Source organism: Panthera leo, chromosome A3, assembly GCF_018350215.1.
Source record: "Panthera leo isolate Ple1 chromosome A3, P.leo_Ple1_pat1.1, whole genome shotgun sequence".
Classification (NCBI taxonomy): Eukaryota; Metazoa; Chordata; class Mammalia; order Carnivora; family Felidae; genus Panthera; species Panthera leo.
The window spans coordinates 61,566,529-61,582,139 of NC_056681.1; the positions used below are offsets into that span (position 1 = coordinate 61,566,529).

Consider the following 15,611-nt stretch of genomic DNA (forward strand, 5'->3'; position numbering starts at 1 on the left):
AAGAGCGTTTCTTAGCAAAAAGTTTAGGGAGTTTGAAAATAAAGTTTCAATCGGGTCTTCATCACAGGACTTGTATGAGCCTTTGTTACAGGAATCAGCAGTGGGCCTCACCATGGGTAGAGACATAAATAGTATTTCCTACAGTTATTTGGTCCCAGAACCCTTTCTGCATAGAACATTTGGGAGGGCTTATATTTGATAGACCACAATTTGGTACACACTTCCCAGCATCCCTATTATGAGTGTCATGAGACACTAAGCCAACACTTGGCTGCCCCATGGGAAGTGGCATTGGCAAAGGATGCTGTGAATTAGTTGAAAAGGAAAGGTTCAGAAGAAGCTGAAAGCGATGTTCAACAGAAACAAGGAAAGGAGGGGGACAGGCAGGGAATGAAGGAAGGAATTATGAACAGCTGGGAGGGAGGGAAGAAGAAAGGTGGCAACTGTTAAGGATAAGAAATCCAGCTGCCTGCCTGTCAGACATGTGAGCCGGCTCAGCAGATGGCAGCTGCTGGACCAAGGACTATCTGCAGGTGAGAGAGACGATGAAGCCTGCCTGGGTGGGCACCCAGGAGATGTCTTGAAAGCATGGCTCGAGAGACATATCTGTCTCTGGGCAGACATGCGCTCTGTTCACTGTACTTGCTGACTAACATGACATTTTCCATTCTACAGCTGTGATAGCACCATGTGCTGAGCATATTTGCCTGGCACTGCCAGAGAGCCAAAAAAGAGGAGAAGGGGATGCAGGGACAGAGAAGGGTAACCCAGAAATATTCTGCACCACCTGGCCTTGCAGGGCAGGTTTGGGTAACTGTTCTCTGGAGTGCCCCAGGGGTTATGCACATACCAAGGGTTACGAAGGCCTGGGAACAAAGAGATGCAGCGATGGGGTCACATCTCTAATACGGGACGGAGCCAAATGTACAGTTATAGAGTAGGCCCTGAGTGGACCGTGAATCCTAGGCCCTTTCTCCTCTGGAATATCATGAAATGATTTTTACTTCCTCCTTTAATGCTTGTGAAAATCAAAGCAAAATGTCTGTGGAAAAGAAGGGTTCCATGGCTTACCCAACTTATTTGTAAACCAGAGGAAAAATGATTGTAACACTAAGTGTCTCTAATTCCTATAATCCTCAGTAGGGGGAAGTGGGAGGGAAAGGAAATTGAAAAAACAAAAAGGCAAGAAAGAAGCAGACATAAAAACAAAGACAAAAAAGCACCAACAGTGGACAGGAGGTGGGAGAGGAGCTAACGCCCTCTCCAAGACAGCAGTCCCCATTTCCCTTACCTTCTCCTCTGCCTGATTCTGAAAGAAGGAAACTGAAAAATTTTTGCTTTATATGTGGGCTGTGAATGAGGCAGCTGCAGAAAGAATGTTTAAACCCCAAGCAAGACCTGCAACTGGCTACTGAGAAATAAGGAGCAGCAGTCAGACAGTGACAGACCAGCATGAAGGCTGAGAAGAAACCACTAGCAGACCACAGATTCCAAGACAAGAACTACAAAAGCCACATTGTTTAAGTTTATTTAGTTATTTTGAGAGAGACAGAGAGAGAGAGAGAGCATGAGTGGAGTAGGGCAGAGAGAGATCGGGAGCCAGAGTGAGAAAGAATCCAAAGCTGATAGCTTGGAGCCCGATATGGATGGGGCTTGAACTCACGAACCAGAAGATCATGACCTGAGCCCAAATCAAGAGTTGGATGCTCAATTGACTGAGCCACCCAGGTGCGCCAACGAAAGCCACATTCCAATGTATCTACATCTACAATGACATTTAGAATAAATTGAAGGATAATAGTTGAGAAGGCAACAAATTATACCTGTGGCAACAATTTCTTTAAAAGTAGTGTGATGTGGTAAGATAAATCAATTCAAGATGCTTAGTATAAAGTGGAAAAATCAAGATTAAGAAATGAGAAAGGGATTGACAGAGTTTGGGAACTTTAGATTAGAACCTGAAGATCACATGGTAGTGAGAATGGGAACCATAACGCAGAGTGGGGATGCTGGGATTAGACCAACAGAGAAATCTGAATCTGCTTCCCTTGGGAAATTAAAATACTGCCACTTTTTTGATCCGGCATCACCAATGCCAGGGCTTGATCTTTTTTTTTTTTAATTTTAGTCAGTTTGTTTATTTCATGTATTCTTTAAAAATTTGTTTCTTGAGCTATAATTCATATGCTATAAAACTAACATTTTTAAATGTTTTTAGTTTGGTGGTTTTTAGTTTGTTTACCTGGTTGTATAATCATCATCACTATTTAATTCCAGTACATTTTCCTCACCCCACAAAGAAACCCTATATTTGTTAGAAGTCATTTCTCATTTCCCTTCCCTTCTCCCCACTATGAGTTTACTCTATGGATTCATCTATTTTGGACATTTCATATAAATGGAATCATACAAACTGGCCTTTTATGACTGGCTTATTTCAATTAACGTAATGCTTTCAAAGTTAATTTGTGTTGTAGCATGTATCAGTACCACATTACATGTATTATGGCTACATGATATTCCACCGTAGGGCTGTATCACATTTGCTTATCTACTTATCAGTTACTGGACATTTGTTTCCACTTTTTGTTTTTATGGCTACTATGATGATGCTATGAACATTCATGTACAAGTTTTGTGTGAACATGTCTTTTTAAGGACTTTTAAAAAATTCAAGTATAATTAACATACAGTGTTACAGGAGTTTCAAATGTACAACAGGATTCCACAATTTTATATATTTGTCAGTGCTCATAAAGATAAGTGTACTCTTGGGGCACCTGGGTGGCTGAGTCGGTTAAGCGTCCGACTTCGGCTCAGGTCATGATCTCATAGTTCGTGAGTTCAAGCCCCACATCGGGCTCTGTGCTGACAGCTCAGAGCCTAGAGCCTGCTTCAGATTCTGTCTCTCTCTGTCTGTCTGTCTGTCTCTGCTCCTCCTCCCACTCCTACTCTGTCTCTTTTTCTCCAAAATAAATAAACATTAAAAAAAAATTTTTTTAAGAGAAGTGTACTCTTAATCCCCTTTATCTATTTTACCCATCCCCCCCCCCCACCTCCTCTCTGGCAAATACCAGTTTGCTGTCTGTATATAAGAGTCAGATTTTTGTCTCTTTTTTTTCTTTGTTTTGTTGTGTTTAAGTTCCACATACAAGTGAAATCATATGATATTTATTTTTCTTTGAATGACTTATATCACTTAGTGTTAATCCCTCTAGGTTGATTCATGTTCTTGTAATTGGCAAGATTTCACCATTTTTTATGGCTGAATAATACTCCATTGTGTATATATACCACATCTTCTTTATCCATTCATCCATCAGTGGACATGTAAGTTGCTTCCATAACTTGGGTATTGTAAATAATGCTGCAATAAACATAGGGGTGCATATATCTTTTTGAATTAGTGTTTTTGTTTTCTTTGGGTAAATACACATTAGTGCAATTACTGAATTATTGAATTATATCGTAATTTTATTTTCAATTCTTTGAGGAACCTTGATATTGTTTTCCACAGTAGCTACATCAATTTGCATTCCCACCAACAGTGCACAAGGGTTCCTTTTTCTCCACATCCTTGCCAACGCTTGTTATTTCTTATCTTTTTGATTCTAGCCATTCTGACAAGTGTAAAGTAGTATTTCATTGTTGTTTTATTGTGCATTTCCCTGATGATTAGTGGTGTTGAGCATTTTTCATACATCTGTGGCCCTCTGTATATCTTTGGAAAAATATCTATTCAGATCCTCTGTCCATTTTTAAATTGGATTTTAAATTGGCTTTTTGTGTGTGTGTGTGTGTTGAGTTGTATAAGTTCTTTTTATATTTTTTATATTAGCCTCTTATCAGATGTATCATTTACAAATATCTTTTCTCATTCAGTAGGTTGCCTTTTTGGTTTGTTGATGGTTTCCTTCACTGTGCAAAAACGTTTTACTTTAGTGTAGTCCAATAGTTTAATTCTGCTTTTGTTTTTCTTGCCAGAGAAGACATATCTAGAAAAATGTTTCTACAGTTGATGTCAAAGAAACTACTCTTTATGATTTCTTCCAGGAGTTTTATGGCTTCAGGTCTCATATTTGGCCCTTAATCCATTTTGAGTTTTTTTGAATGGTATAAGAAAGTAATGCTGTTTCATTCTTTTGCATGTAGCTGTCCAGTTTTCCCAACACCATTTGTTGAAGAGATTGTCTTTTTCCCACTGTATATTCTTACTTCCTTTCCTGTAAATTAACTGGCCATAAAAGCATGGTTTTATTTCTGAACTTTCTGTTCCATTGATCATTGTGTCTGTTTTTGTGCCATTATCACACTAGTATGATTAGTATAGTTTTTCAGTATGTCTTGAAATCTGGGATTGTGATACCTCCAGATTTGTTCTTCTTTTTTAAGATTGCTTTCACTATTTGGGATCTTTTGTGGTCCCATACTAATTTTAGGATTATTTGTTTTGTGAAAAATGTTGGTATTTTGATAGGGATTGCATTGAATCTGTATATTCTTTCGGTAATAAGGATATTTTAACAATATTTGTTCTTCCAATCCATGAGCATGGACTACCTTTTGGTTTGTGTTGCCTTCAATTTCTTTTATCAGTGTTTTATAGTTTTCAGAGTACAGATCTTTCACCTCCTTAGTTAAGTTTATTCCAAAGTATTTCATTCTTTTTGGTGCAACTGTAAACGTCATTGCTTTCTTAAGTTCTCTTCTACTACTTCATTACTAGTGTATAGAAATGTAACAGATTTCTGTATGTTAATTTTGCATCCTGTGACTTTACTGAATTCATTTACCAGTTCTAGCAGTTTTTTGGTGTGATCTTTAGGATTTTCTCCATATAGTATCATGTCATCTGCAAATAGTAAAAGTTTTATTTCTTCCTCACCAATGTGAATGCCTTTTTTTTTTTCTTTTTCTTGTCTGATTGCTGTCACTAGGACTTCCAGTATTATGTTAAATGTTGAATAAGTGGTGAGAGTGGACATCTTTGTCTTGTTCCAGCTCGCAATTTTTCACCATTGAGTATATTAGCTGTTTTTCATATATGGCCCTATGTTATGTTCAGGTATATTCCCTCTATACCTATTCTGTTGAAAGTTTTTTATTATAAATGGATGCTACATTGTGTCAAATGCTTTTCCCTCAGCTTTTGAGATGATCATATGGTTTTTATCCTTTCTTTTGTTAATATATTACATTGATCAATGTGTGAATATTGAACCACTGTCTGGAATGAATCCCACTTGAACATGGTGAATGATTTTTTTCATACGTTGTTGGATTTAGTTTGCTAATATTTGATTGAGGATTTTTGCATCTATGTTGATCAGAGATATTGGCCTATAGTTTCCTTTTTTTGTGATGTCTTTATCTGGTTTTGGTATCAGGGTAATGCTGGCCTTGAATTTGGAAACTTGCCTTCCCCTTCTATTTTTTGGAAGAGTTTGAGAAGAAAAGATATTAACTTTTATTTAAATGTTTGGTATAATTCACCTGTGAAGCCATCTCGTTCTGGACTTATGTTTGTTCAGAGTTTTGGATTTTTCAAAAAAAAACTTTAATATTTATTTACCTTTGAGCTGAGGGAGGGGGGGAAGGAGGAGCAGAAAGAGGGAGACAGAGGATCTGAAGCAGGTTCTGCACTGTGAGCACAGAGCTGGATACAGAGCCTGAACTCATGAATGGTTGAGATCATGACCTGAGCCAAAATCAACAGTCAGCTGTTCAACCACCTGAGCCACCCAGGCATCCCTGTTAGGAGTTTTTTGATTACTGGTTCAATTTCATTGTTGGCAATTGGACGGTTCAAATTTTCTATTTTTCCTGCTTCAGTTTTGGGGAGATTATATGTTTCTAGGAATTTATCCATTTCTTCTAGGTTGCCCAATTTGTTGGCATATAATTTTTCATAATATTCTCTTATAATCATTTACATTTCTGTGGTGTTGGTTATAATTTCTCCTCTCTTTCATTCCTGATTTTATTTATTTGAATCCTCTTCGTTTTTTGATGAGTTTGGATAAAGGCTTATCAATTTTATTGATCTTTTTTTTTTGAGAGAGGGAGAATGTACATGCACGTGAGTAGAACATGGGGCCAACGTGGGGCTCCATCTCACAATCATGAGATCATGACCTGAGCTGAAATTAAGAGTTGGATGCTTAACGAACTGAGCCACCCAGGGACCCCTTGATTTTTTCAAAAAGCCAACTTTGGGTTTCTTTGGTCTATTCTATTAAGTCTTTATTTCAATTATTTCTGCTCTAATCTCTATTATGTCCTTCTCTTGGCCTTGGGCTTTGTTCTTCTTTTTCTAGCTTCTTTAGGTGTATGGTTAGCTTGTTTATTTGAGATTTTTTTCTTGCTTCTTGAGGTATGCATGTATTCCTACAATCTTCCCTCTTTCATTGCATCCCAAAGACTTTGGATCACTGTGTTTTCATTTCCATTTGTCTCCGTTTATTTTTTTATTTCACCTTTGATTTCTTGGTTCACCCATTCATTGTTTAGTAGCATGTTGTTTAGCCTCCATGTATTTGTGTTTTTTGCAGATTTATCTCTTGAGATTGATTTCTAGTTTCATACCATTGTGGTTGGAAAAGATACATGATATGATTTCAATATTTTTGAATTTAATAATCGTTTTGTGGCCTAACATGTAATCTAATCTGGAGAATGTTGTGAACATATGTTCTCAGTTCCCTTGAGCATATACCTAGGACTGGAATTGCTGGGGTGTATGCTAACTCTATGTTTAACATTTGAAGAAATGCCAGACTTTTCAAAGTGGGTGTACCATTTTACATTCCCACCAGCAATGTATAAGGGTTCCATTTTCTCCATATCTTGCCAACTTGCTATTATCTTTCTCTTTTATTATAGCTATCCTTGTGGGTGTGAAGTGTTATCTTACTGCGGTTTTTGTTTACATTTCTCTCATATTTTCATGTGCTTCCTGGTCATTTGTATATCTTCTCTGGGGATATGTCTATTCAAATCCTTCGTCTATCTTTCATCTGGGTTATTGGTCTTTTTTCTTGTTGAATTGGAATAGTTCTTTATGTCTCCTGAATACTAGGTCCTTATCAGATAAATGATTTGCAAATATTTTCTTCCATTCTGTGGATTGTCTTTTCATATTTTTCCAGTCTTATTGAGAAATAATTAACATACATCACTGTGTAAGTTTAAGGAATACAGCATAATGGTTTGATTTACATATATTGTGGAATGATTACCATAATAGCTTCAATTAATACAACTAATAGCTTCTCATATAAATACAATAAAAAGAAAGATAAAAAAGGAAAAAAAGGAAAAATCTTTCTTCTTGTGATCAGAACTCTCATGATTTACTGTCTTAACAACTTTTCTTTTCTTGTTTATTTATTTTTGAGAGAGGGAAGGGGCAGAGTGAGAAGGAAGCAGAGGATCTGAAGCAGGCTCTGTGCTGACAGCATAGAGTTCAACGTGGGGGGCTCAAACTCACAAACTGTGAGATCACGACCTGAGCCAAAGTCAGACGTTTAACTGACTGAGCCACCCAGGTGCCCCTTAACAACTTTTCTATACAGCATACAGCAGCATTAGCTGTAGTCATCATGTTGTACACTACATCCCTGCTACAGGAATACCTCATTTTATCACACTTTGCAAATACTGTGTTTTTTATAACTTGAAGGTATGTGGCTATCTTGCATCAAGCAAATCTATCAGTATCATTCTTCCAACAGCATTTGCTCATTTCATGTCTCTGTGTCACATTTTGGTAATTCTTGTAGTATTTTAAACTTTTTCATTATTGCTACAGTTGGTATGGTGATCTGTGATCAGTGAGTATGACTTACTGAAAGCTCAGATGATGATTAGCATTTTTTAGCAATAAAGTAATTAAGGTATGTACACTGTTAAGACATAATGTTATTGCACACCTAACAGACTACAGTATAAACATCATTTTTTTATGCCCTGGGAAACCAAATGATGTGTTTAACCCAATTTGTTGTGATATTCACTTTATTACAGTGGTCAGGAACCAAAATGACAAGGTCTCCAAGGCATTCCTGTATTGATATATGCAGTTGTCTTTTAAATCAGATAGGAAGGAAAAAAAGAGTTATAATAAAAACTACATTTATACTTGTATGTTAACCCATATAGTTAGTTTTATTTGTGCTTTTTATTTCTTCATGTGGATTCAAGTTATTCTCTAATATCCTTTAATTTCATCTTGAAGGACTTCCTTTAATATTTTTCTCATAGGGCAAGTTTGCTAACAATGACACCTATTTTTGTTAATCTTGAATGTCTTACTTTCTCCTCCTTTTTTGATGGGTAGTTTTGCCAGATATACTATTCTTGGTTGACAGTCTTTTTTCTTTCACCACTTTATTTATTTATTTAAAAAAAAATTTTTTAATGTTTTTATTTATTTTTGAGGCAGAGAGAGACAGAGCGTGAGCAGGGGAGGGGAAGAGAGAGAGGGAGACACAGAATCTGAAGCAGGCTTCAGGCTCTGATCTGTCAGCACAGAGCCTGATGTGGGGCTTGAACTCACAGACCGTGAGATCATGACCTGAGCCGAAGTTGGACGCCCAACTGACTGAGCCACCCGGGCACCCCTCTTCACCACTTTAAATATTTCATCTCACTACCTCTGACCTTCATGGTGTCTGATGAGAAATCAGCTGTTCATTTTATTGAGGGCTGCTTGCATATAGGGAGTCATTTCTGTCTAGCTGCTTTCAAGATTCCTTTTCTGAGACTGGCACTTTCTGTTGTGGAAGGTTATTAACTATTTATTTAATTTCTTTAATAGATATAGGCCTACTCATATTGTCTGTTTCTTCTTGTGGAAGTTCTGACAGATCGTGTCTTTCATGAAATTGACCCATTTTATCAATTGATACATTCAAATTTGTAGGCACAGAATTTTCATAATATTCCTTTATTATCCTTTTAATACCTATGGGATCTCTAGTGATCTCATATTTCATTTTTTATATTAGTAATTTGTATTTTCTTTTTTTCTTGGTTAGCCTGGCTAGAGGCTTATTGATTTTATTGTCTTCTCAAAGAACCAGTATTTGATTTTGTTGATTTTCTCTATTGATTTCTCATTTTCAACTTCATTGATTTCTGCTCTAATTTTTATTATTATTTTCTTCTGGGTACTTTGGATTCAATTTGTCCCTCTTTTTCTAGTTTCCTAAGGTGGAAGCTTATAGATTTTAGATCTATCTTCTTTTCTAATTTATGCAGTCAATGTTATAAATTTCCCTACAAGCACTGCTTTCTCTGCATCCTACAAATATTGGTAAGTTGAACTTTCATTTTCATTTACCATAGTCACTTTTTTTTTTTAACATTTATTTATTTTTGAGACAGAGAGAGACAGAGCATGAACGGGGGAGGGGCAGAGAGAGAGGGAGACACAGAATCGGAAGCAGGCTCCAGGGTCTGAGCCATCAGCCCAGAGACGGACGCGGGGCTCGAACTCACGGACCGTGAGATCGTGACCTGAGCTGAAGTCGGACACTCAACCGACTGAGCCACCCAGGCGCCCCTACCATAGTCACTTTTTAATAACATGATTCTAGCTCTGACATTTCATCATACTTTGTATTACATTCCAATATCCTTCCTAAATTTAATGCATCACATCTACAGGATGCTAATGAACTAATTCTTTTCCCACATTTTGGGAGAAATTTTTCAGTAACAGCTTTAACTCTAACTTGTGGAGGCATTACATGATACTCTTACACAGAAATTTTTGTTTCTTTTTTTAATCTGGAAAAGACAGGGATTACTACCTATTAAAAAAATGCATGTTTGAGTTCAACAAAATCCTGGCCCTTTTAGCAGTATCACTTACTGCTTATAATCAGCCCTGTTAACATTGATTTGACTATAAAGAGCTTTAAAGGTATAAAAGCATACTGGAAAAAAATTCAGTTCTGGGAAGAAATATTATTTTCTCTTTTGCCTTGCTGGAAGTGTGAGCACTTTGACAAGTGTTAGATTTGCTTTTGGTTACATAAGAAACCAGCTGTGCTCTGCCCCAGATCTCATCCTGCCAGTTCTATTTGAACAAAAGGGAAATGTATTCTTGAGAAAGTAAATATGTACAAGGGCTCTGTAAATTAGCCTGTTTTGCTTCAGATCTCAAGTCATCATGTTGGTAAAACAGTCTTCATCTATTACATTGATTGTATATCACTGGTACAGAACAGAGAACTCACATTTGTTCTTCTCTGTATATATCAGAATCCAAAGATCTTGGGATCAAAGATTCAGAAACATGGCATTCTCACTTGATGGGTCCATGTGTTTATACCAAGAATGTTTGCTCATCCATCCATTATCATATATCACTTCACTCACAGCTATCTGAATCCAGACTTATAGAGTCAATTGCCTCTCCTCCTTCTCTGTTTGGTCTCTCTAGAGGGCTTCAGTCTTAATAATCCAAACAAGCCTCACCATGTTTACCCCCAAACCTGGTTCTCCTCCAGCATGGTGTCCATCTAGGAGCTTAGCTTTGACACCTATAATTTCCTCACTCCCAAGTTCTTCCAAGTTCAATATATGAATTCTCCCTCAGATCTGCCAACTTATCATCTCTCACTTATACATCTTAACTCTTTTCCCTCATCCTCACTTGCCCTCTCTCTTCTCATCTGTTTCCCACCCAGTAGCCCAAGTGAATTTTTTTTCTAAATGCAAATCTTATTTTATCATTCCTTTGCTTAAAATCTTCCAGTGGCTTCCCCCTGGTATTAAATTAAGGACTGACATCTCATACAATGGCCTATAGACCCAGCATGATCTGATCCTTGCCTATCTTTCCAGACTCATTGAGGGTCAACTGCTAACTTGATCTCTACCCCACTCATCTTTCTAACTCAAAATCTGTGTATGTCACCATGACTTATGACAAGAAAGACAGCTGGCTGGTGGTTTAATACAATGTCAATAAAAACAAGCATCACCCCTCCCCCCCCCCCCCACCATGTGTTAAAAAAAAAAAAAAAAGTGCTCAAAACTCCTGTAGAGCTCCCGGTTGGGTTGGAATTGCCTACAAGGGATTCAATGAGCCTCTATCCTCTTCCATGTCTTTTGACATCAAGTTTGATATTTTGAACCAACCAAATATTGGGAGTCCAACCTTGGTATGATTATACAACACAATTAGACTTATTATCTCCGGTGAGTCATAAAATGGCTGTGAAGGTTATTACAAATGAGGAGTTCCTGAAATGTTTTGAGCTGCAGCATCATCCAAAGAAGGGTAAAGTTTCCCTAACTGGGACAAATCCCTGAATGTTTTGTGAGAAAAGCCATCTTCTTGTTTGAGAGTCATACCTGGCACACGTGTGTGCGTGCACGCGCGTGCGCACACACACACACACACACACACACACACACACACACACACACACAGACACAATGCTCAGATGCATTAACACCAACATTCTGAACAGCTCAGCACCTCATGAGTGATCCACATCATCCTCTTTTACTTTATTAACAGCTGTGTTAAGGTATAACTGACATAAGATAAACCATACAGATTTAAAGTGTACAAATGGATACATTTTGACATATGTATGGTAGTTTACGTCTATCATCTTGCCATTGGTTTTCTATTGGCCCTATCTATCCTTTGCTCTCTTTCTTTTTCTCCTGACAGATTTTAGATTGAGTATTTTTTAATTCTATTTTATCTCCTTTGTTGGCTTGTTTTTAAACAGTAGTTACTTTAGGTATATAGCAAACATCTTCAATGTATTGTGCCCTAACTTCAGCTGGTATTCATGCACAGTGTAAGAACCTTACAATAGCATACTTCCATTTCTCCCCTCCTGGATTTTTGTTTGTTTGTTTGTTTTGCAATGCATTGGTTTGTTGTTGTTGTTGTTGTTTAATTGTAGTAAAATATACATAACATAACATTTATCATTTTAGCCATCTTCAGGAATGCAATTAAGTGGCATTAATTCACATTGTTGTGCAACCACTGCCACCATCCATACCCACAGCTTTTTCAATATCCCAAACAGAAACTCTATACCCATTAAATAATAACTCTCCATTCCCCATTCCCCTCAACCCTTGGTAATCACTCTATAAATCTGACTATTCTAGGCACATCATATAGGTAGACTCATATCATATTTGTCATTTTGTTTCTGCTTTAGCCTATATCAGAATTTCCTTTCTTTTAAAGGCTGAATAATATTCCACGTATTCCAGTATGTACATAGCACTGTTTATTTATCCAGTCATCTGTTGGTGGACATTTGGGTTTTTCATCTTTAGAACTTAATGAATAATGCTGCTATTCCCCTCCTGCCTTTTATGCCATTGTTGTCATACATTTTACTTATACATATGCGACAGGCCTCACTGATATTATTTCTGTTTAAACAGTGAATTGTCTTTTGGACATTTAAATAGAAAAATATCATATATTTACCCAGGCAGTTATTTCCTGTGTTCTTTATTCCTTTGTGTAGCTCCATTATTTTCATTCATTTTTCCATTTTAAAGTATCATAATCCTCCTGCTTGAAGGATTCCCTCTAACATTTCCTGAAGTGCAGATCACTGCTAATACTTCTTTCATTTTCATATGTCTAAGAACATCTGTATTTGCTTTTTGTTTTTTTGAAAGTTATTGTCACAAAGTATAGAATTCTGGATTCAAAATTTAAAGTACTGAAAGGAAAAAAAGACGTTGCTCTACTCTTTTCACTTGCAAAAAGAATTCTGCTGTCATGGTTATCTTTGTTCCTTTGTATGTAATGTTTCTTCTTTTTCCTCTAGTTGCTTTTAAGATTTCCTCTGTCTTACTGGTTTTGAGCAAATTGATTATGATGTCTTTTGGCATACTTTCTCTCATTTTCCTGTACTTGACATCCATTGAACTTCTTGGATCTTGGTGTTATAGTTTTCATCAAACTTGGGAAATTTTTAATCTTTATTTTTTCCAATATTTTTCTGTTCCCTTTTCTCTTCTCTCCTTGGAAATTCTATCTACGTGTTCCCTGAGATACAGGGAATATCCAAGGTGAGCTCTGTTAGAAAGAAAAGACTGGTCTCCTGTGTGAGCTCCAAGACTATTCTAGAATTCCTCCCACTGGATCTTTCCCAGCCTCAGGTGATTTCTCCACATGAAAGAATTCATCCACAAATTCTCAAGGGGGGCTCTGCAGATTTCCAGAGTTCTCTCTCTGTACCTCTCTCCTCTCTGGTAATTTGTCTTATGAAATCTAGATTTCTTGGTCTTCCTGGACTTTTAGCTCTGTCTCCCAGACTCAGAAGTTTGCTGTGCTCCACCCAGGATCCTTCTCCCTACACCATGGCCCTGAAACTTTCTCAAAGCATTAAGCTGGGATAACAGCAGAGTTCACCTTGGATGTTCCCTGTATCTCAGGGGTCACTGGCCTTCATTGCTTGGTGCCCAGTATCTCTAAAAACCATTACTTCATATATTTTTGTCAGGTTTTCCATACCAGAGATTTCTCATGTCCTACTCTTGGTAAGTAAAAGAGGTCAAAATTACCAGTGACCAGAGTGTCTGACCTCACCATTTTCTTATCCAAAGCCTCAAGCTTATGAACCATCCCTGCCAGATATTGCCCTCCTGCCCTATGGTTGTAGGTTCCAGCTGGTTCCTGGACCAGTACATCCAGCCCAGGGAGCATGTGGGGGCTGCTAAGCCCAGGAAGGTAGATTTTGTTTAATTCACATGAAGGTTTCACATGCAACGGTAGTCCATCTGGCCTCCTCCATCCTAACGTTTCCCCCTCCAGATGGCTATGCTAACTCCTTCGGCCTTGCAGGCTCTGGGCAGCCAAACTTAGGGATTGGCTGTGCCTTCACATGAAGCACACCCTCCTTTGCCTCAATAACACTGTGTTGTGGGTAGCAACAGGAACAGATCAGACACTCCACATGTAGTCTCTGGGGCCAAAGCAAAGTTATAAAAGCTCCAGTGGGTATCCAACAGTGGCCAAATTTTGCTTTTTAACTAGAAATGGGACACCTGAAGCATCTTTGAAAATGTATGCTTGGAGTAATTTTAGTTTTCAGTTTTGTGTGTGTGTGTGTGTGTGTGTGTGTGTGTGTGTGTGTGTGTTCGACTGAAATAAAGGGATGAAAATCTATCCTTTATCAATTACTAAGGCCACTATCTCTTTTGTTTCCTTCAGGAATAATACCTAAAAATCTTCTGTTAATCCTCAAGACTAACTACCCCAAGCTTAAATACTCCCTACATTAGTCTGTGCTACCACAACAAAATACCATAGTCTGGGTGGCTTAAACAACATAAATTCATTTTCTCACAGTTCTGGAGCCTGAAAGTCAAAGATCAAGGTGCCCTCAGGATTGGTTTATGATGAAGCATCTCTTTCTGGCTTGTAGATGGCCATCTTCCTACTGTGCTTTTCCTCTGTGCATGCATGGAAAGAGAGAAGTCTCTGGCATCTCCTCCTCTTCTTAGAAGGACATCAGTCAGACTAGATTTGGGTCCTACCCTCATGATCTCATTTAAACTTAATTACCCCTCTTAAAGACCCTATCTCCTTATACAGCTACACTGGGGGTTAGGGTTTCAACACACAAACTTTGGGGGAAACAATTCAGTCCACTGTACTCCCCCAAACCCTGAACAGAGAATCTTTGCCTGGCGTGGATGTTGACTTTAGCTCAGGTCCCCCTGCTTCATTTTCATTCTCTTGGGATGACAGAGGACTCTTTGGGTTGATACTGAGTATGCTGTCACTACAAATGAGCAGCCCCTCTGGATAAGCTTGGGGACCTGGAGAGCTGGCCCTGGCAAAACATTGCAGCTGTGCTGCCCCAGACCCATAGCTGGACACCCAGTCACAGTAAAAAGTCACTGTCACCTGGAATTTATCAGGTTACACAAGGTATGCTCTCCCATGCCTTTAACCTCTTCCTCCCTCTACACGTATCACTTCCCCACTTTTCTTCAACTGTATCCCTGCCCAGCTGCTCTGGCCTCCTTGCCCTTCTTCCACATTGACACCTCTGTAATATAGGCAGGGTACCAGGAGGGAATACAGCCTGGCAAGGGTTCCCAAACTTTGCTGTGGTGATTAGGATCACCTGGGAAGCTTTCAAACCCCCCCCCCCCAATGTCCAGATCACATACTTTATGGATTCAGTCAGAATGTACAGGGTGAAAGCCAGACATCAGTACGTTCCTGAGGAACTGGGTTTTGAATCCTAGTTTTACTGCTTCTAGCTGTGTAACCTTGGGCTAAATGGAGAAAATAGTAGCACCTATCTTATAAGATTGTAGGTAGGGTTAAATGAGTTAATACTGTGAAGACCCTAGAACAGTGCTTGCCACGTAAGGTATGTGTTGTAAGTGTTAACTACCATTGTTACTAGAAGTGTCTAAATGAAACCAGTTCCCTACAGAGGAAAATCCTTTACTAACTTAAGAGAATCAGTACACAAAGTCCCCAACTGTGAAAGGGAAAAGAGTGAGCTAACATTTACCAAATACCTGCTTGGTGCAAAGCATCCATTACTTTACCTAATCTTTACAATAATCCTTCAAGACCAATATTA

General features: G+C 38.2%; 1 protein-coding gene across 3 annotated transcripts in view; it reads right to left on the bottom strand.

Annotated features, from left to right (window-relative positions):
• The window catches only part of VWA3B (von Willebrand factor A domain containing 3B), a 205,268-nt gene that overhangs the window by 117,802 nt on the left and 71,855 nt on the right, over positions 1-15,611 (bottom strand). The window lies entirely within an intron of this gene.